Source organism: Drosophila rhopaloa, unplaced genomic scaffold (genome assembly GCF_018152115.1).
Source record: "Drosophila rhopaloa isolate 14029-0021.01 unplaced genomic scaffold, ASM1815211v1 contig_3, whole genome shotgun sequence".
Taxonomy (NCBI): Eukaryota; Metazoa; Arthropoda; class Insecta; order Diptera; family Drosophilidae; genus Drosophila; species Drosophila rhopaloa.
In genome coordinates, this window is record NW_025335123.1 from 21194206 (window position 1) to 21217798 (window position 23593).

Sequence of the window (23593 nt, forward strand, 5' to 3'; positions counted from 1 at the left end):
GATCCCACAGACCCACAGATCCCATGCAACCACATCGCGTGCGTTAATGTTGGCCATCAACGAGAGCACATATCGCCCTCTCTGTTCCGCCGACTCAGGTCCTCTCTTTCGCGCCCATTGTTTCTGCATTTTGCACGCCATTTTGTGTGGCCACCGCGGAAATGAACTTGCTGACAATGCACACAACTGTACACGGCCAAAATTGTCCACCAAATGTTGTTAATGAAAATATCCATCAAATTGGTGAATTGTTAAAAATATGTTAACAAATTATTAATAACATATTAATAAAATATCGTGTATAAAAAGATTTAAGTTTTGGAAAGTACTTCTTTCTTATTTAAAAGAAACATTTTCAAACATTTATAATATTATTTTATTATATTTGTGGAATATAATCAAAATTTCTTTACGTTCTTAAGGACCTTTTCATTAATTTCTTTAAGTGTACAAGCCTGTCCATATGTGAGTTTGTGTGTTAGTATATATTATGGTGTAAAATGGTGTATTAATTTATCACAGGAATACCATGAGTTGACTCGTACTCAATCATTTTAGGCGAGTTTAAAAGCAAATTTCATTAAAAGTGGGATCTGTTATTTCTTGCAAATACAATAGCAAATATCAAATAAAAATTTTAAAAATACTCAAAAGATTTTTACATTTTACATATTGCTAAATCATTTATTCAAATTATAAATTTGGATAGTATTTGTATTCGTATTTGTTAGGTATTTTGAATTATATTAAATGTGTACATTTTAGTAAGGCTATAGCATTTTTAAAATGCCTTCCATCTTTTTCAATTCCAATCCGAGCGAATAATTTCAATTAGAAGGCAATGATTCGAAAATAAATAATGACTTGGCATTTTGCCCAGGAGCCCCACTTGCATATATGTGCATATATTTGCCCCATTTTAATTGCTTCCATAATTGTGTGCCCCATTTGACGGCACATTCTTCCTGGACAATTTGATTTACATAATCTTCCCTGATGGCAATCAACTGTTGCGCGCACAACCCCTTATCCCCAATGACCCCTTAACCCCCGAAGCATGCATTATCCAACTCTTTTGTGACATTATGATGGTTTGGGTTTTGTATTGGGTTGTGGATTGGGCTGTGGATTGGGACTCAGATTGGGGATGGGCTCTCTCACAATAATTCACGCCTGAGTGGAGCTCCGTTGTTGCTAGTCATTGAACTTCAGCAAAATGTGGGCGTTGGGTGTTTGCCTATTATTATTTATAACAAAGGGAGGGGCTTCGAGCCTGGCCATCCCGAAATAACTTAAATTAATCAATACACGAACAGGGCTTAAATATTGGTTTTTTGGCCATAAAAATAGAAGTAAATATTAGCAAATTTAAAAAAGTTGACTAGATTAATGGTATTGGCCTAGATTTGAATAATAATTTGATTTTTTTTTAATTTTTAAATAAATACTTTTCGGGTTGATTAATGGATTATTTTTGTTTGATTAAACTATATAATCCTTTCCTGAAATTAGTTTTGCTGAGAGCCAAAGTAAAACTCTACTTTGGATAAGTCTGGTTTTGCCAATTTACCAAATAACTTAAAAGAAATAACTTTAAAGCAAATTAGTTAATTTTTGCTTGCTGTGTAAAGTTTTTTTTTAGCTAATTAAAGATATATTGCAAAATATTTTAAAATGTGAGCAGTAGACAAAAGCGGATATTCCGACCTTAAATAATAAATAACCTGCATAAAAAATAGTTTATTGTTTAAACTACTAAAGCAATAGTGCCCGCAAAAACTGAATTCGTATTAAACGTTAAGTATACGCCAAGTCCGCCAGCTTTGTGATGTTTAAAAAAGCTTTATATAAAAGCAACATACAAAGCTTTTTGTTAGCTTGAACAGTTGTTTCAAAACTTTCACCTCAACAAAAACGAAACTTTCACCAAAAATAAGCTTTCACCATAGCCAGATATTTCTACCACTAAGACTTCCATAGCTTATAATACAACCTAGTCCTTTTTTGGGCTTTAAAGCTCAAAGTCCACGAAAATATGTCCTGCGAAAATATGTCCTGCGATCCCGTGGCGATTCCCAAGAATCTAAACAAGTTTGCCCTTGACATTTGCGGCTGATTCAAGGTCATCGCAATCGCTGCACTCGACATCACAGGTTGCAAAGCAACATATCAAAAGACCTCAAGGTTTCTCTCTTGAACTTCAACCACTCAGCCTGTCAGATAGAAAGATTCTTCCCGGTAAAAGATAGACAGTTGTGTGCATAAAATTAGTAGTACTGGTAGTTTAAGCCAGAACAGTTTTAAATCACGTTTTCTTTAAATTGATAGAAGTCACTTTTCCAGCAATTAGACCTTAAAAAGGAGTGTTGCGAAACTTACATTTTTTTCTCTATTTCGTTAGATATTTTCTTCCCTGTAAAAAAGACTCACGAAAAAGTTGTATTTCTAATGGCCCCATCCTTCCTTTATTCTTAATTTCTAATAAAAATCACTTATAATTTGTGCTGATTATAACGCTTAATATAGTTAATCATGAATAATGATTTAAGCTCATGTTTCTGAGGCAATAACATAATCCAGTTGTAATGTTTTGAACCCTGCTGTGTGTTTATTTACAACTTGTGCTTAACCAAAGGTTACCCACAGGAAATGTGGGAAATTCCTCTCCGTTTGTGCTCACTTTTGAGTGGACAGTGAGCTCTGCGGTTGTCAGCTGCCAGGTAACTTGGCTAGAACAGGATATTGTGGTTGGAGAGGCAGAATAAGCCAAAGGTCTTCCTGCAAAAATAATTTACAAAAATCAAGTTCAAGTTTACCTTAACGCATTAAGCTTGCAGTCTGGATATGAAAGTAAAGTTTACTTATGAAACCACTTTCGCGCTGCGTTAACAGCCGGAAATTGAAGCCGCTCTTGGTTAATACTAATTCATACTCAAACAAATCTGATGTTTTAACGGGGGGGAAATGTTTACAAGCTAGTTAAGAACATAATTTTAAATACAGTTAAAATAAAAGGGACCACAGTCAAATATTTGATTTTTAAATAGCAAGACTATAGTTTTTAGTTTTTTTTAAGCACGAATTAATATTTTTAAGAACAAGTAGATACAAATGTATTGAACCAAATTTAAAAAAAAAACATTCTTAAATATGCAGGTGCAAGTCAGGCATGTAATATGTATTTATAAGTACATATATTCGCATTCATGACTCAATTATCTGCAATTGTTATTTGTTTGTCCTCACTTTACATACGTAATGAAGTCTGGAAGTCGAGCAAATATTTTTCGAATTCCATAAGCATTTCTTGGTAAATTCTTGACTGCTCTTTATCCCAGCCAATTGAATTAATAACCATTATTCCGCCTTCTTTCCTTTCTTTTCAGGTGAGTTTTCAATGTTTTGACAGCATTTTAATATACTTAATGCAGTAGATGAATCGTAAGTAGAGAAAATTAAAAATAGTTGCCACAAGTGGGAAATAGAAATGTGTATGGGAATTTAATGTGGTGTCATTTTATTGAAAATATTATGTTTACAATATAGTATTTCTCTGATAAGAAAAATACTTTCCTTAAATTAAAATATTTATGGTGATGTTAATAGCATTTATAATTTTGGTTCAACCTTGAAGTGTTTTGTATACAAACATCCATTAAGTCTAGTATTAAGCAAGAGAGGAAACAAAGTTCGTAAAACCGAGGTTTATATACCCTTTCAGCTATATTAAGAAACTATGAAGCTTTGTCGATTTTTCAATTTTAAATATGTTTTTGATGCCCAAAATCCGGAAAAATGCAACTCGATTTCCGGTTTTTTGATCAAAAACATAGGATATAATGGTCAGATCTTGGAATGCCATATCTCGTTAAATTCGTTACAAAATTTCCAATCGAATGGTATTCTCAGCTCAAAAATTTTATTTCGGCCCAAATTTGGAAAAAAATCAAGTGTTACCCCTTATGAAAAATGCGAAAATCGATAAAAAAAAAATAAAATTTACCAAATCCTTCTGGAATTGATTGTATATGTTCTCAGCTGCACAAAACAGTCATTCTTTTGGCTGTGCGGCAAGTTTCAACAAAAACCATTAAAAAATGTGTTTTTAAAAATATGTTTTTGATGCCCAAAATCCGGAAAAATTTAACTCGATTCAACTCAAAAACCTAGAAAATAATGGTCAGAACTTGGAATGTCATATCTCGTTGAATTCGTTACAAAATTTCCCAATTCATTGGTTATCTCAGCTAAAAATTTTATTTTTGTCCAACTTTTCCAACAAAAACTTGGGTTTACCCCTTAAATCACCCTGGAATTAATTGTATAGGCTCTCAGCTGCACATTTTTCGCTTCTAGGGTAGCAACAAAGTTATACATATTTATTTTACATAGTTTTTTGACCAGTGTTCAATAGGGACTTGCCAACTCAGCTTAGAGTTTTTTCCAGCTCTTTCTTCTGTTCTTCCTGTAGTCCCACATGCTCCGCAGGATTGTCAGTGCATCAATAATTGAGGGCGGCAAGGGATAATGCCTACAAAGGGGCGGGGTTGGGGCTAAAGGTCCTTTCTCGACATGTTCAATCAATTTAACCGGCATTTTCTAGCGCTACTCGCCGCTTTTTCTTATGTTAACTATGCAGTTGATAAAAGTGGATGCATATAATTTATAGAATCTAAAAAGTAGGCAATTATAATCAAGAAAAAAGTTTTTTTTGCTGTGGCAGCAAAAAAAGAATGCATCGAAGTTGATGAATTCCACTTTTCGGATGAAACATAACAAAGCCAATCAAATGGAGTGCAATTGCAATCGATGAAGATGAGTTGAACGAGAAAAGTTATGCATACAAAAGAGATCCACGTTTAAATCGAAAGATATACAAATTTTGTTTAGCATTTTGGCTTCTAAGTTTTCGCTGGCTTTCGATGCCAATCAAAATCCGACAACCGTGTTTTGTATTTAACAATTAATAATTAAATTGCATTACGTTTTTTGTCTCTTCTTTTGTAAAACTAATAACTTCAAATCTAGCTCTAGTAATTCGATTTTTCTATGTTTAATATAACTATAATCTTGCATAATCTCTCAAGTTAACTTAAGTTCATTACGAAACTTTGCCCAACTGGCCAAGTTAATTGACATTAAACAAAGTGAAACACTTGCACAAACCCAATTGAAATGGAAATAAAAGAAATGAAAAGAACGAGAGCCAACAAAGGAGGCAAACAATTTCGAATTCTGAAACGAAATTGACTTAGAAACTTTAACTGCATAATGGAAGGTGGAAAAGCGGAAAAGTGGAGAGCTTGGGGGAGAACTGAAAACGGAAGTGTGCCCGATGTTGTGACAACTTTCCATTTCTATCTCGTGTGCCAGATTTTGGATTCCCAGCAGTGGCTGATAAATGTTTGCTAATTCCGTTAATCATACGCCGCGTTGCCCAGCTCCCCGAAATGAAACAAACCGAAGTTGGGCCCATTGTTGTCTGCCGATGGCCGTGGGGAATCTCCACTGCCAGAAAGCTGAAAGCATTCTTCCTCCATTTGCAGTTCCAACTGCAGTTTCAGCCGCATTTGTAGCCTTTGTTTGCCGACTTTTTCGAGGGTTTTTAAAGCCCGGCTGGCCAACATGTTAGCCCAGTTCATCGGCAACTAGCCGACAACATGTTGGCTCGATCCCGGGCTATTTGAACAGGCACAGTGGTGCAAATGCCATTTGGCAATGTTACAAAACCATAATATTTAACTTTTGCTATTTATTTACCAAAAGTCAAGGAATGCACTCTTAATATATATCTGGGAAATATTTTTAACAATTCAATCAATCAAATTAATTTCATTCTTTATTAATTTAAAAGTGTATTTTTACATTAAATTATAGCTAAGATACGCGTAATTTGGTTCTACAATAAAAATATTTGGTAAAATCTATCGGAATTTTAGAAAAGGTCTTTAAAACCATATACAAACTAATAGTAACTGGGGTAATTTTTGTAGGATTTAATCTGCCTAAGAGTTACTAAGAGGCACTTTTATAAATACATATTTTATGAAATGTTCTGGTCTTCTTAATTAACTAAAATGTTATAGAAATGTAAGAGCTGTGAGACCACTGTCCAGTTATCCCTTCGATTTGTTTTATTTGTTTGATTGCCTTTGCACATTGCCTGCCAATTTTGGCCACCGGATTGGTTATGTTTCCCGGCCCGCAACATGTTCGACTCGAACCACTCGGCAGTTGGTGGTGCGGTGGTTGGGCGTCGGTGGTTCGTGTCGCGGCCGAGCCAACCACCGATTGCGAGTCGGAAGCGGCTTATCGCATCGCCCTGCCAGTTGCAAATCAGACCTCTGAGCAGCAGCAACAGCACAGCGGCAGCAGCAACAGCAGCAGCAGCAGCAACATCAGAGTCAACATCAACATCAATATCAACATTACAGCAGCAACATCCAGCACGTGTGCCCCAAGTGCGTTTTCCATTTTGAGCACTCGTTTTTTTTCCAAGTGTTACCTTTTTTCTTTTTCGTGTGTGCAAAAGTGCTTGAGCAAAATACAAATTCAAACAAAAAATGTCACAAAAATAAAGCTATACTGCGAAAGAAAAGCAAATCAAAGTGCACAACTGTTAAGTGAAGTGAAGTGATCGGCGTAGGAACTCTTAAGACCCGGACTAAAACTAAACCAGAAAACTTGTTGCAGGGCCACAGCACAACCCTTAAAAGGTAGATCCGGAAAAAAAATAAATAAAGCGGGGGCGTCGATTTTGTCAAAGCCAGATCAAGAATAACCAAATGACAAAATGCCATAAAAAGCACCTAAGAAAATATATTTATAAAAAAAACAACAATTAATCGCTTTTATAGATTGTTATCATCGGTTTCCTATAAGCGATTCGCTGATTAATCGACGGGCCATGAGTATTTGTTGTTAAAAAGCAAAAAGAAGTGGCAGGTGATTAATGATGCTGCCGGGGGAAAAGGTTTAAAGGCAGCTCTCCCAAAGGAGATTTCGAATGAAAGGGTTTGGTAAGGGAAAAGCATGTCTAAGGGAAAAAAAAGAAAAACAAATTTGTGGTTAGAAAAACTAAGCGAAACCATTCTACATTTTTTAATAGTTCATAATAACAATAAGGCAGTACCAAATAATACCGAATAAATTTATGAGATCTAGTTTAGAACTCAGAGTAATTGTGTAAAAAATTTAAAACGTATCAAAAATTCGTTCTACTTGAGGAACAGAATGTCATTCAACAATTGCAATTAGAGGCTCATGCTAAAACCTCATTATCAAAATCTAAATAAGTTTACAACCTATTTCAAAGAACATTTTGTCTGTGCAATAAACTGCAATTATCTATGTTTGCAGTGGCTTTAATTTTTCCAGCAATTTTCAATTTCTTATCTTGTCTCCTAAATTGCTTATTAACTCAGATTGCCAAGCGAAAAAACATGCAGTCAAAGTGGGTTTAACTTGAGCGGGTTTTTTGATCCCAATAAACTTCGACCAAAACTTTCGATGAGTCAAACAAATCACAATTGCTAAAAAGCAAACAAAAGAAAGAAAAAAAAACTAGTCCAAGTTTTCATATCACTTGCTATCGTTCGCAACAGCAACAACAATTAGCGTAATAAACGCATAAAGTTTATAAAAATGTGTAGATTCTAGACCCGGATACCAAAATCTGAGGGGGGAATCGGGTGAGGGGGTGTAACATTTAGTCACCGAGTCGTCCACTTCTGGTGGCTTCTGTTTCTTGTTTCTAAATGGTTTTTGTTATTTTGTTTTTTTTGTTTTTATAGTTTTTCACTTACTTTGCCCTCACTTAGTCAGACAACGAAATGCGAAATGCGGCCGTCTGTCTAAGAATTTTTGGCAGCAATCAAAATTATTAGACGTCGCCCATATAGAAAGCCCCCTGATGGCAAATGGCAACAACAATGCCACACAATGGGCTACGAAAATTAACACATTTTGACGAACTTTTGTGCGGCTGGCAAAACAATTTAAAAATGTGTCTTTCTACCCCGCAGACAAAAGAAAATTAGAAAACTAAATGCGACACCTGCAATTTAACGAAGTTGGAGTGCTCTTTTGTTTTCTGGGTATTTCAGTTCGCTGCCATACACATACACTTTAATCATAAATTCTTAAACTGAATATTATGAATAAGGAAATAAACAAAATATCAAGTATGTTTTAAATGGATCTTTTTCTGTAGTAAAAACTATTTTGAAATAAAAATTATACCTAGAACTCAGCTAAAATAAACTTGATTTTTATGAAGCCTTAGGATACATTTTATTTTATTTACTTGTATTCATTTTAAAAATCTTAAATAAATTCCAGGATTAGACAAACCTACAATAAGTTTGGGGTTGCCAAAATAAAATGTTGACTAGACCTATAATAAAATTTAACAACACATTTTTCGAAAGCATTTGCTTTAAAGTTTGGAAATTAAATTAAATAGCTTGGTGAGAATAATTTGCACATATAAGTGCCTCACGAAATTCGCTAAGAGAATTATGAAATAGAAAGTTCCATACTAATCCAATGAAAAAGCCAAGATGCCCCAAGCCAAAAAAAAAAACATAAAAAAAACAGACGCATTCCCGGGTGCGAGAGGAATTCATCAAAATTGAAATGCTTGTGGGTCTGTTGGCTAAGTGCTCGTGTCGCATAATTAACGCATTCCCTAGTGCAGCTGAACATAAGTCTGGTAAATGTTATATGGTATATGGTATATGGTATCTGGTATCTCGGATCTCCTCGGATCTCGCAGAAATATTCTCTGAGGATGGATGGGGGTCACATAATCATCATGTTAGCTTGGCTTAAAATTCATTTCGCTGGCAACAGTATAGCGGCGAACACAAAACCGAAAACACAGAACTTATTTATAAAACTGAGCAGTCGAGTGGATGAATATGCCGCTCCTTCTGCCCGCTCCCGTATTTTATTTATTTATTTTTTTTTTTGTTTTGGGGCCCTGAAACGAACGGAACGATAAAAATAAACCAAAAGCCAAACGGCGGACGAGACAAAACTGTTTTTCACCAACAACAAAAAAAAAAAAAGAAAAAAAACAATACACGCAAAAACACAAAAAGTCACAAAGGTGTAAAATATATTTTGAAAATGTTGAATTTCCCTTTTGTTTGCATTGCGCGTTAATTTCCACAGAAGCAGAGATAAATACATAAAACGTCCAGAAATTCAAGAGAAACGGAAGAAAAAAGCTAAGGCTAAAAAGCAATTAAAACAAATTGTGCCGTAAGTCAGGTCGGTGGGCTTACAGCCCAGTCCCCCGGAGAAAAGCTCCGAAATAAAAAAAACAAAATACAAAAAAAGAAATCGAGGAACAACCAGGATCCAAAGGAAACAGGACCCACCGTCCCCAAAAGGTAACCAGGAATTATTTAATTAATATTTCATACGAAAAACAATCTTGCCTCATTGCCGCATACTTTTTGTCTCCCCCGAAAACCCAAATACTAATATATTACCCCTTGAATCGCATATTATTTTTCAGTCGACTGCATTTGATTCGATTTGCGGTTCAAATTTTTGCCCAGAATAATACAAATGTGTTCAAAACCGTAAAGGCTTTAAAAAAAAGTAAAGAAAAATATTTCAACAATATTAATATTTGTCTGACACTGATACAAATCAATGACAGAGAAAAACAAAAATATAGTATAAACCAATAATATTTTAATTGGTTTTCATTTTAAAAACCATATTTTAATATGTTTGTACATTTTTGTATTCAAAACAGAAATAAAAGGGATAATAAAAATGAGTTTCGCACTTTTTCTAAAGCTCTATTATTTTAAACACAGCTGTATAATTGCTTTTGGGGCATTGTTTTTGGCAGGCTCCATTGAATTTCGGCAATAATATTCACGGAATTGAATGCGTATTTAAATACGGTTTGACTTTTTAAGGTTGCTCGATTCGATTCACTGCTATTCCTCTTTTACACAAAGCAAACACAAAGCCAAAACTTGTTGAGCGTGCTTTTTTTGTTTTCCAGAAGTAGAATGGGAATAATAAATGCATTTCATCGGATTAGTTTCAGCTGCAAATATTCACAGAAGCACGGCAATTAATTTAGCATACTTTACTAGTCCTCAATTTTGTATAAATTAATTGCAGCGATTTTCATAACATTTTCTTTGTGTCTGTATGTGTTTCAAAGGGTTGGGTTGCCTGCAAGATTTATGAGTTACTGAAAGGGTTTTTAAAGGGCTGTGCTTCGTTATCAAAGGTCATACTTATAAATGTGTCAATAATAATTGATTGCCCTTATTTGCATCCGTAGTAAATATGGTTCTATAACTTCGAAATATATATAGGCATATTTATTTTACGATCTTAAAATATTTCAAAGATTTAAATTTTAGGCATTCAATCAGTTATACTTTCTGTGGCTGGCTTATTCATTGTTAAATTACTAGATGAAAACGATTAATAGCATAAATGCGAGAAACAAGTATGTTATTAAATTTAATAACCTGGCTTGTTGATGCCAAACGACATCTGATCAGCTTTTATTTCAGCCATTAAACCAAGGTCAATTTCATTTACATTTATCGTTAACTGTTAGAGGTATTGCAAAGGCAGTAATTAATTTTTGTTTAATTCGCTCAACATTCTGCATCCTCGAAAATGCCTTTTCTCAAGTCCTTTGTACTATGCTGTTTAATTAAGCATTTATGCCATCTAGCAGTTCATCAATATTAAAGCTCATCTGCCTGTGGGCCAAACGCCAGACTCGATTTTAATTGCCCGAATATATGCTGCTCATTCGAACGGATCCACTCGAATGCCACTCGATGAGGGGCACTTGAGGCAGCCCCTTGCCACGCCCCCTCCCCCCCCTGCAACAAGAGCCCCATCCCCGCCCTCGAAGGCCTATCCAGAAAATGCATCTGCAGCAATGTCTGCCGATGATGAAGATGCTGATGGATCGGCACAGTGTCTGCTAAAAGCTGGCACCACATTGTTCTTGATGAGAGCCAAGAAGTCCTTAATAAATGAAAATTGTTTTAAGTCAATCAAACTTTCTCAGAAATTCACACAAAATGAATTGGCAATTTGACAATTATAGGGAATTACAGATATTTTTAAATTTGATCATTTGTCTCTTAAAACCTACTGAAATTGTATGTTCTTTTAAACTATAATCAAGACTTTTGGCGCCAATTGGGTTTTCTGATCGCTTTTTTTGCTGAGTGGCTGGGCTTATTTTTAAATCCGCCATTACTTCGCAGCAGCTATTTTATTCAAAATTAATCACGAAGCAGAAATGCGAAATGTTTCATAATGGATCGGTGGTTGGGTGGATGGATGGGGGTGGTCGCTGGGCAGTCGATAAGATAAGACCCAAATGCGATAGAGACCCGACGACTTAAGGCCTGAAGTAGGTATTTCGGGGACAAGAGCTCTACAAGCCCAAAAACCAAAAAAAAAAAAAAAAATATTATACAATTCACACGGTAGATAACGCCGGGGGAATCGGTTGAAGTGTCCAAGCCCAGCCGGCCGTGTGACACAACCGGGTGTCCACTGTACTTCGATCAAAAACTGATTGACGTATGACTATTTCCCCGGCGACATTGCGACTGGGCAGTCGATCGGAATTTATTTACCTTATTTAAAATCGAAAGAGCCTATAAAAATCTTGTCGATTGGATCGATTAGATATGGCTATATAGCCAAAGATATAGATGTAGATTGTCAGAGCATCGGGCGACACACTTATCAGCCTGACAGTGCAACTAAATAGAAGGATTTGCATTCGTGCCCCTTAATATAACGAAGGAGACCGAACTGCCCTTCAAACTGATTGGCAAATTAAGACAAATTTGATAAAAGCCAATGTCTGCGGCGAAAACCGCACAGAAAAATTGTCGAAAACAACAAAAAAAAAGAAATGCTATAACCCCAAATGCCAGCACATGTGTCTCCAATTTACATTTAAATGGAAAAAAAAGTAGAAATGTTCGATCCGAACTTCTATGTGCGTGCATTTCTTGGCTTTATGAGTCACATTTGCAAGGCAAATATTCTCGCCGAGCAATACATTTATTTGCAGTTGGATGAAAATGCTTCCCAAATGAGATACTCACTACCAGTCATTTCATTTTATTTCCAAATATTGCAATCATTGAACTCAAGGGTTCCAAAAGAGGTCAATGATTGCCTGGCTATTGCATAATATTTTAATTGGCAGTGTGGCAAGTAGTTTATGCTTCGAATTTTATAGAAAACATTTAATAAAATGTTTTAGTATTTGTACTAAGCTCTGAAGTGATCAAACAAGTTCAATACCTACATATTTATTCTTTACTCTTTATCCTTCATATTACTTTCTCATCATCTACGAGTATTCACTTATTACTCACTCATTACCAAGCCATTACCACCTCCTGCTGAACTCATTCTTAAACTATTTCGCTGATGAGACACTCGCCATTTTGATGGTTCATTTACACCCATTCCCAGGCGGCACGAACTCCAAATGATTGAAATGTAATTGACAGCCCCCCCTCAAGTGATCACCCCTACTTTCACCCCCTTTCACTCCCTTTCACCCACTTTCTCCCCCGTTTTACATTGAAACACACACACAGATATTGGCGATACAAGTCGCAGCTGTTAATGCAAGGCTAGTCATGTGCTTCGATTTATCGACAGCATTTCTATTTGTACTTTTGCCACAAAATATTTACACAATTGACAGCTGCTTCTGTTCAGTGCCCATTGTGACCCCACCCTCCCCGCACATTTTCCGCCCCCCTTTCACCGCTTTCCCCGCCGAATTTCCCCCTTGGATGTGTGTTGGTGAGGCTGCTTTATGTGCTCCTCGTAGCAAATGAATTATCTAAGCTTATTGTCACATAATCTTTGTCAACATGACGGGGGTGACTTAAAATACCCTCCACGAAATGATAAGCTTTTACTTCTGGGCTTATGGACCCTGGGAACCCGTTTTGGGGTGACATTTTAATAGGGTTTTCGGGGCAGGAGGACTCTTAATTTAAATTGATGAACATCTGAACTCAAGAAATTTAATTTGTATAGATGAGGCTGTGATTAAGTTTGAGGCGTCCCGAAAATTCATTAGTTAAAATATAAGAAAACATTTATTATTTAAAAATTTCTAAAATCCAAGTGCTCAAGCTAAAAGTTGAGAAATAGTCATTTAGTATTACTCCCGATTTTGTGTGTGTATATTGCGTATACGTAATTTTTTAATAAGCAACTACTTAAGCTCTAAAAATTTAATCAAACTTCAATTTAAGAACAGGTTTCCTATTTATGTTCTAATTTCGAAAGAGTATCCCTGACCCTTGGCAGAAAAAAGTTAGCAATTTTCCTCCCTTCGCTGTGTATGTGTGCGTGTGCAATTGTGCGTATACGTAATATTTCAATTTGCACTTATTTCAGTACCCGCCTCGGCTTTATCCCCCCGCTCTCTCTTCACCGATTTTTCTTTCGTTTTTCACTTATCTGAGATTATTAAACACGCCAGGGGAATTTCATTACAGCTCCGCATTTCTATATACATTAATTGCCAGACCACAGAATTCACACAGCCCTGTTTAACCTCAAATCAGATGAAAAGTTTTGTAATTAAATAGCAATATGAATGCGTTGATAAGAGTCACTTGGTGACAAGTTCAATCAATCATTGACATTCATTTTTTATGTTATTTTTTTTTTTTGCCGCCCTGTTTTTCTATTTTCCCGTTGGCCAAGACAACAGGCTGTGTGCCATATTGATTATGGCCGTTATCGATGGGGAAATTTGCATAGAAAATCAAGGACAAATCGATGTTGACAAACTGTCGGCCATCGTTTCCGTTTGGCCCTGGCTAATGGTGAAAATTAACGCCCGCAATTTGTGTCAACTGGCCACTGGCATGGGAATTTTCCAAGGAAATTGTAGCGGCCATCATGATGGATGGGTTTTGCAATTGCTCTGGCAAATGCCAAATACCAAATACAATTACCAAAACCCAAAATCAAGGATTCTAAGGAATTGTGCATGATATGGCCTCCTAATCGTGATTTAATATCACAAAGTAGGGTTTTAAATGCTCAAAAAAAATACATAATTATGGTCAGAAAAATCTTGTGAATAAGCAACTGCAAAAAGAATATATATAAATTGAATATGGCATAGAACATGGATTCGAAAATTTGAAACATCACTTGTCAAAGCTAATTTAAAGACATTAAATAAAAGCTAAATATAACTGTAATTACTTTTCGCAGCTTTTCCACATCTTTCAGAAATTAGCATAAACATAAACATCCATAAACAATTGGGTCTTTTATCTTTTGTGTATAACCAAACATAAACAGCCATTAATAAAAAATCTTTATTCGAATAATAAGCATTTATTTTAAACAATCTTGGCCACGTTTTATGAACCACTTAGATATATAAATAACTTTTCGGTTGCCTTGCCCAAAACAAATATGAAATAAAACAAACCCAACCATTTTTTTTAGGATAATTAGTTTTAAAAACTTTTAAAGTCAGAATTTGCATATAATAAGTCAAGGAAATAAACGTTTAGAATGTCTTTAATCAAAATCCTAAGTGTGTAGAAAAACATGCTCACATAAGCAAGTCGTTATTTTATATTCCATGAAAAGTGGCCATCCATCAAATATCGAAATGCTTATTTATCGAGTGTTTTCCGTTTTGATTGCCAGCAGACATTGCGCATACGAGATGTTATCTGCTTGAATTAACGAAATAATTGAATTCGATTGTTTGATTTGCCATCTGCTATTCATTGGCGATTTTTACAGCAAGTGCCGAGAATCTTTGCAATCGATTTCTCAACGTACAATTTTTATTTTTTTTTTTGCCGCCCTCAGCAATTTGCTTTCCACTTGAGCCATCGATTTTCGATTTTCCAGCTGCTGTGCCTCAGTTGTTCCTCTGTTTTCTGTTTTCCGTTTTCCACTTTCTTTTTCTTTTTGTTGTTTTTTGGGTCGCCCAAAACAAATAGGAGAAATAAAAGTCGGATTTTCGCGGGCGGACTGTCGTGCATTGCAGGTCATGTCACTAGACTCTGGCCCGATTTTAATTATTAACAGCAGAAAATATGGCGAAAATTAAATTTATTGAGGACACAGTAAAGCTCTGTTTCCAATTAATAACAAGAAACAATCGTATCAATTGTATATTGAAGTTATGAAATAAATAACAGATACGTTTGATATAAACGAAGTTAGAAAATGTTAAATTTAAATCGTAATTTATATATTAAAAATGACTAATTTAAGTTGATTGTTTTCCCTTTTCTTCTCTATTTTCCTGTCAGGTGAAAAAAGACAATGTGACATTTATGTTTATCAAGTTGAATGTGGGATTCTTTGTTCAGATTCGCATTTTGGATTTTTGTGGCCTCAGGACTTTGATTCCCGGCCGATTCCTAATTAAAGGTTCTTTGGTTGGGGCGATTTCTGGGTTTTGATATCAGGCCTAATCAAATGGTTGATGGGGGAGAAAACCTGCCAAAAGCATGTGCAGTTGTCGGTCGAAATTAATAATCGAACCTGTGAGCATGTCAACGGGCCACAGCTGTCGTATGGAGACGCATATTTGGCCAATTGTGGTCTGATTTTGTGGCCAGAATAATCTGCATTTATGCAACGTAATCATCGTCGAACCAGGACTTGGAATCTGAGGCTTCTCCTTTCAATTTTCGCATTGGACCCTAAGCCCACAAAGGCCAAATGGAATTCGAAGTGAGAATAGATTTGCCCGACCGAAACTAAAATGATGATGGGGATGTGCCAGTAATTCGGATGCCAATTGTCAGGAATTCTGATGGACTGTCTTCTCAAATTACATTATGAGTTTCAAACGAGTTTGCTAATTAAAAAAATGTTGTGCTCTCTCTATGAAACTGATAGAAAAAAGTTTCTTTTAAAGGAAGTATACGCATATCACTAATTAGTAAATGAAACAGGCTATTTGTTTAAAGTCCATCTACTTATATTTATCATTTGATTTGTTTTTATATATATGAAAATCTATACAAATTAAAAACAAAATTAGATCAAGGCAATATATTTAAACATATTTAAATTGCAATTTTATTATAATTTTTGCAAGCAATAATATGCGAAGAGTGTAACTAAATAACGACATTAAAAACACGTGCGACCATCCATCAATGGCTATTATGTCACATAAAATGTATGGCGGAAAGTTTAAATGCATTTCCGCCAAATGATGTAAGTTCAATTAAAATATTTTATGGCAATTTGTAGAGACCGTAATTTGTTTTCGTTCAAAGCAAGTAATTTAAGTGGCTCTTCCTATTAAGTTATTACAATTTAAGTACATTCTTTTTTGGGGGGGGAAAAAGGTCTGCGCAAAGATCTTTAAAAGTATTTTAATGTCATCCCCTGTTTTGCATAAACTTTTGCCCTAAATTTACGACTGGTTGAAGAAAAAACCCGGGTTTTCCCTTTTGCCCATTTTGGATTCCCTTTTGTTTTCTGGGCAAATTTTGTCATCCTTTTTTTTCCTGCTAGCTTGGATTTTGATTTGGCTTTCACTCACCCTACAGAGTCTATAGCCTCCTACCTGTTGTGTATGAATTTTGAATGAGTTTTTGATTAGCTTTCGACATACATAAGCCCAAGACTGTAATAGAATGCAAAAGTTTCAGCCCACCACAGACTGTTGGCCAACTTTGCCTATGGTCAGCTGCGTTGGATATATGCGAAAACATATATATCGTGCATATTGCAAAGTTGGAAAAAGTTGGTATAATAATTAATTAGGTTGAAGTTGATCGCTACGAACTTTTTCCTGTGAGCAAACAGCAAACAGTGGGCAAGCAAATAAATTGCATTACGCTCAAAGGGTTCTGAACAAAATGCTAATAGAAATTATAACAACGGAAGTTATAGTTTTCCGTTCGCAAATATTTAAGCATTTATTTCGACAAATAACGAATGTTTTTATAAAAACTGCCAGCAGAGTAAAACCATATAAATTAGGCACTTAACTAAATATATAACAAAAATCAATCATATATTTGCTGGCCAATATTTTATCAATAAGATTTACACATAATGGGCATTCATTTTTTAGTTGTTGTTTCCCTGAAATAATATAGATTTATTTTGATTCAATTTACTTAGAAAATATTTTCCCATTTGTGCGAAAAATACCCAAGGCAAATACGCATGTATAAAAACAACAGATTATTTTCATACCAGATTATTTGGGGAATTATTTCAACAAATATCAACAAGGTACACTGCAAACCGAAAAAATGTGTTAGAAATAACAGAATATCCAGCGATTTCAGCCAACATTATGGCGACAAATAAGCATGTGAAATCCAAAGCCACACTGGAAATGAATTATAGAAGAGATAATGCCGCACGACACCTAATCCAGTAAGAGTTATCGCCCTCGCTTTTTGGCCTATATGCGATAGCCAGTTGATGTGCATACTACTATTGTTATTATTTCCCACATCGTTCCCTTTTTTCTTCGGCTGCTCTCCAAATAAACTGATAAACAGATAAGGGCTGTAAAAAAAAAATAAAACCAAAAACAGCGACTGCGAAAGAAGCAACGAGTACAAATAACTTGTTAACATGACTTTGATTGTGATTTATAGGACACACACCATAAACTTATCGCCGCTAGACCGAAAAAAGAAGAACAAAATATAAAAATACTCAAATAATTGTAAACTAATCGGAAACGTGTGAGCATTGACAATTGGCTTATGATTATTATAAAGGCATTTATATACTAAGGTTTCATGTTTTGTATAATCATGATGGAAACTATTCAGTTCTATTTTTTTTAGAGGAATTTAGTTATTAATGAAATGCTTTATTAATTCATAATATTTATGTACTCAAAACGAAAATGGCAGCTATTAAAATTAAATAAACATTAGAGCAACACAAATGATTATTAAATGTCTACTTAAGTTACCCAAAATAACTAAAATTGTAGTGTTTAACATTGATTAGTTTAATTAAAGTTGGTTTTGTCAATTTAAAATTTAAATTACAATTTAAACTTCTTAAATTTACTTTTCCTTAAAATATCTGAATATTATTTATTTTCTTCTTTTATTTATGAATCAAGAATCCTTTTGAGGCATTTTAATAATATAGATTATTCCATGCAAAACAAACGTTTCTCCTTCGAATTTTAATTGAACTGCTCAGTACAATAAATCAGGCCGAAATCCTTATTTATCCTTTTCCATCAATCGATGTGGCAAGTCCAATCCACTGTCCCCATATCCTGGCCACACAGGACATGCCGAGTGGTGGGCGTAGATCTCGACTTTCGTGATGCAAATAATTGCCAAGTTTTTGCCACAAACAAGGAGACCAGATAAGGCATACCGAGTCCTGTAAATGCAACAAAGTCGAGTGCAACTTTCCTGCTTTAATTGAATTAAGCGAAAGTTTTGCATTATCGAGAAAGGGTGGAGGAATGCGGCAAAGTGCCAGATGGAAAATGTAAAATGTTAAAGTTGCCGTTGCGTTTCGTTGCCGGTGGCAACAAAATAACACGTTGGTCATGTAATTAAGACGGCAACTGACCAACTCCAACTTACTTGTCCACTCTTTACTGGCACTTGTTACTGAATGCACAATGATAATAATTTAAACAATTTTATTTAAACAGTGCGGTTACCTTATGCTAACTAGATTTATTTTCCTAGATTTATTTTGGTGTGGAACATATTTTATCTTTTGCAAAAGAAAAATCTACTAACCAAGTGGGAAAAATACCGAAAAAAGCATTCAGTTATTTTAATATTTTAACTTAAAACAATTTTAAATAATGTATAGTTCGATTACTAAAAAGAGGATTTTACATAGACTCGCTACTTTAAATAAGAACAGCTGTACATTTTGCCTGATAGTTTGAAATACAAGATAGTTGCAATATTTGTAGTTTGTTTGGACGATTGTTCGTGACAGTCAAATAAATTGCTTAGCACACTTTTGGGCAGCGACATTTTGGCAACAAATTAATACAATTTAACATTGTCACTAAACACGAAACAATCTGATTAGGTAATGCTACAAAGCATAGCTAAGTCAATGTCAAAAGAAAAGCTGTTATTTAATAGTTTCATGAGAAGAAAAACGTATAAAAAACTTAAGAGATATAGAATAAAATATATGGAAAATCATTGCTAATTTTGCGATAGTAATTTTCTCGACCCACTGTATTGCATATTCACAAACTTACGTGCCAGGACGAAAAGGCAATTATGAGCAGGAGCTTTGGTCTCGAGCAATTTCCCGGCGTTCAATTACAGACAGCCGGTGGTGCGATGGATGTGGGTGGTGCAATGGGTGGTGCAACCACACGTCGACAACTTCACTCTGCTCGAGTGGATTCGCTTAGCCCTGTTTACGTGTCAATCGAAACCGGCGGTCGAGGGTTAAAAGGGGGTCGAATGTGCCCCATTGTCTCGCTGGCCTTTTGCATGTTACGTTATGATTGCTATGCTACCAACTGCCTCACACCCACCGCCCACTGCCACGCCCCCCATGGGGCATCTATAATTTGGAAGCGAGGAAAGTTGCAAAAGGGAACTCCAATCAAATTCAATAATGGTCTTCTATTGGCCTTTCGATAAAAATCGTTTTTTTTTGAAGGCAGCTTAATCAGCGGGTGATTCCCCGTTATTTAATATTTTTAGGGCAGCATTAAAAACTCAATTGGAGGGAAATCCCACTGAAAAGTAGGTCGAATGCCTACCAACAGAATGTTGGTATTATATTTGGATATTAAATAGGAAGGTATTAATCAATTTATTATTATTTTGAATTTATTTCATTTAAAAATCAATGGTTTATTTGGTTACTACAAAAATATTTGTTTGATGATAAGCTCACAATGTTAAATAAATATTCAAGTAGATTAAATAAATATTCAAGTAGATTATTAATGAAATTGCTTTAAAATGGTTTTAAATAAACGTTGTTAAATTTATAAATGTAATTTCGAATTAAAGTTGAACGTAATTAAAATGGATAGTGATAAGTTAATGTTATGAAGTAGCCCACTTAAACACACATTTTATCCTACTCCCAAATAGTTGCGAATAGCTTTCAGCAATCTCTAAAACATCCACCACTGCCAGACTTAATGTTTTTAACTAAGCAAAAACTCAAATAAGTTGAGCAAATGCTGTTCGCCACTCTGGTCGCCTTTCTTCTATGATAAATGAACTCCATTTGCAACTACTCGAAAACAAAACTTTTGCCAGCCGCAAATTACTTTTAGTTTTCCCTGATTCTAATGCCAAAGAGCGAGGGCTGTTAAAAAATGCATTTGAAGGAGGTTTTATTTTTTTTTTTAGTTTTTGTTTTTGCCCATCTCAAGCCGAAATAAAAGTTTCGAGTTTTTCTCGCACGGCAAAAGTGTAATTGCATTGGTTTCACCTCATCGATCATGCCCGGAATATGCAGCAAAGGTGGATAGGAGGAAAATGGACGCGTGTCAATTCGATTTAATAATGAATGGCACTTGCAGCAGTTTCGCAAAGAGGTGGAAACTTTTCTCGGTTCTCCCAATGCCCGATGCCTAGATTTTCCATTTCCCATTTCCACTGCTCATTGGCTCATCGCCGCACGCTGTTTATTCGAGCAGCTTTTATGCCTTTCTGCCTACATTTTATTGGGCTTTCTTTCATCAAGTATACGCAACGCAACACAAAAGTCTTTCATCATTTTTATTTGGTTGCGTTGGGGGAATCCCCCAACTCTCTTTTATTTTTTATTTGACTGCCGGCAGCGTATTCAAAAATGTATCAATTCTTGCGGGAAACCAATCCATAAATTACCTTTTTAAGCGCACATTCTTTCGATTTTTAAATAATTCTACAAGGAGGCTTATCTTGAACGCATTAATACGCTATTTAAATTGTATCAATTATTGTGCAGTCATGTGTATTTTTTTCTCAATTTTAAAGTTCGTTTTTTTTGTATTGAATGTTGAAAAAATAAAATATATTTTATAGTAGTCAGTCATTAAAACTTTTTAAGTGATTTAAAGTGTTTTTTGTGATATGATAAGTGGCAAATATAAAATGAATAAATTATTCTGCTTGCCATTCATTTTCTTGGAAAGCTCGAAGTTCTTTTTCATTCGTTTTCCAAGAGATATGGGTTTCAAAGTTAAAGAGCGTAAAAGTAGTTAAAGTACAGCAACAGCATATATTTTACATGATTAATGACGTGTGTATAACCCGTGGAAAAGCTGGATTTTCCTTAAGCAGCTGCGACGGTATAATGAGCGCTGTCATTAACTTGTTTTATGTCGCCTAATCAAGTCGCTTTTTGCCTGACCAGTGGAAAAGTTTAGCCGCCTCCGTGGTGTTTGCGACCTTGGAAGTGGTACGGCAAACAAATTAACCGGGCATAAAGGAAAATCCAAGGAAAAGGCGGGAAAAGTCTGGGGGAAAAGCGGTCCCAATGTGCTCTACTTGTGCGGTAAAGCGATTCCATTTGCGACGCAAATTTTGGCAATTAAATGTACACGGAATTAATGTGTGGCTTATATTTTCCAGAGATTTGCGAGTACCACCTTCTTGATAACTAGAGAAATCAATTTTGGTCTCTTAAAATTGCTTATACAAATATTTTATTGTTTGTTTTGGCAATTATAAATTAATAGCCTCAATAAGGGGATTTGATGAAATATTAATTCTAATATAAAATTTATTAAACAAGCCGATAATTGGTTTTGCCAGTAATCATATGCCAATGGATATGCATATTGCTTCAGTTTAACAATCAATCATTTTAATAAATAGTAACAGGTGAATGGGAATTTTTATAGTTTTTTCTCTTTGTTACGAAAACCTTAACGAAATCATTTTTGTATAAATAATAATTCTGTGTCTAGTTGTTTGCTTAAGAAAGTCAAACAAAATAGATTTTGTGTTCCACTCCAAACAGTGTTTACATTCTATTTTCGGACAAACAAAGCGTAAGTGATTAAAAAGAGAAAACCAGGCAACAATAACCGTATTTACCTCTTGGGGCGCACACAGTGCGTATGAGTGATATTGAGCGTACTCGAAAACTGCTTCGCGGCGCAATGTCAATGGCGAAGTGCTCGTTTCGCCCGGGGATGTACTTTCCCCGACGCCGCCGCCAGGGGGCGCTTTAAGTGTCCACTTCCTAGCTGGGATCACTAAGCTCCTCGAATGCGAGGCGATGCGATGTCCTTGCTGACTGTTGCCCGGAGTTTCAGAGTGGGCGAGTTCGTGAGTCCGTGAGTCTCTCGCTTTCCACTGGAGCCATTAACGTTGATGCGCTTAATGCCAACGCACACATGGCCACATCCTCGCACAGATACCCGCACACACGCACACACACACGCACACACGCGGCAATCCTTTGGCCGCATTATATTTATGTGTGTGCTTATTATCCTTATCGCATATTTCGCAAAGAGCGCGTGAGAGCGTGTGCCTGGCAAATGTCAAGCGCCGCCGCCGAAGCTACACTCACAAAAATGTTGGATTCAAATAAAAAACAACCAGAATTGTAATAAAGAACAATAATAATTATTAGAAATTATTTTATTAACAAATTATTTATAATAGTTTTGTTTGAAAACATAAGTTTCACGTCATCTTACATTTAAATATAATATTAAAAGAGAGATCTTTTTAAATATGATTACATTTTTTTGGCTTTAAGCAATGAGCATTTCAAATAGGCAACAAAATCAATATACAAATGTTTTGATGGTAGCTTTGCCACATTACCAACGTCACATTTTTGCTTCAATTAATAAATCATGAAAATATACTCTTATCAAATAAAATTTTGTTAGTATTAATACTTTTTCACTTTCAATATTAAAATTACATATGATCTAATTAGCTTATGATTTTAGTTTTTGTGTATTCGTTTATAAGCCTTTCCCTTTTAGTCATCGAATTGGCAACGATTGACGGAAAGTCGACAGTTTCACTGGCTGTCACTCGATGCTCCCTCGTCTTTCGTCCTTCGTCCTTCGACCGTCGTCCTTGCTGATGTTTCCCTTTCTGTCCCAGTTCCAGTCCCAGTTTCTGGTCCTGTTCCTGTTTGTCCCCTCCAGTTGCTTGTAGTTATGCAAAATATTTGCTCTCCGCCCCATTGTCTCCTACTGTGTTGCCATGTTGACAACTTAATGCCAATGGGAAAAAAAGCAAAACAAATACAAGAAAAAACACATTCAACGGACGTCAAATCCTTAACATGGTAGCAAAAGGGGCGTGGCAAATGCCATTGGTTGCACTCCCCGTTTGATGGGATTACATATGTCTTCTGGCTTCAATAAGCATAAAGGAATTTTTTATAACTATTAAAAAAGTGGGTTTCGTAACATTATATTGGGACTGCTTAATAGAACTATACAAAATAATTATAATGGTGATATTAAATGGCAAAAGAGTATTTCTTTAACCAGATCAGATTTCCGATTCATTCTCGAAGGATATGTATTTCATTAAAGAGGAGTGAGCACAAGAGCTCTAGGCTCTCTATCGCTGTCATTGCATTC

General features: G+C 35.4%; 1 protein-coding gene across 8 annotated transcripts in view; it reads left to right on the plus strand.

Annotated features, from left to right (window-relative positions):
• LOC108045446 (cAMP-specific 3',5'-cyclic phosphodiesterase) overlaps positions 1–23593 on the plus strand; it is a 122198-nt gene that overhangs the window by 9567 nt on the left and 89038 nt on the right. For 3 of the 8 annotated variants that reach the window (XM_044461320.1, XM_044461323.1, XM_044461324.1), the window contains exon 1: positions 6362–9398. The exons of 3 other annotated variants lie outside the window; for them this stretch is intronic. The gene's annotated coding sequence lies outside the window, so the exon portion shown is untranslated. Of the gene's footprint in view, positions 1–6361; positions 9399–23593 lie in introns of those variants that run through there. 2 more of the 8 variants (XM_044461321.1, XM_044461322.1) reach the window with 2 other exon arrangements.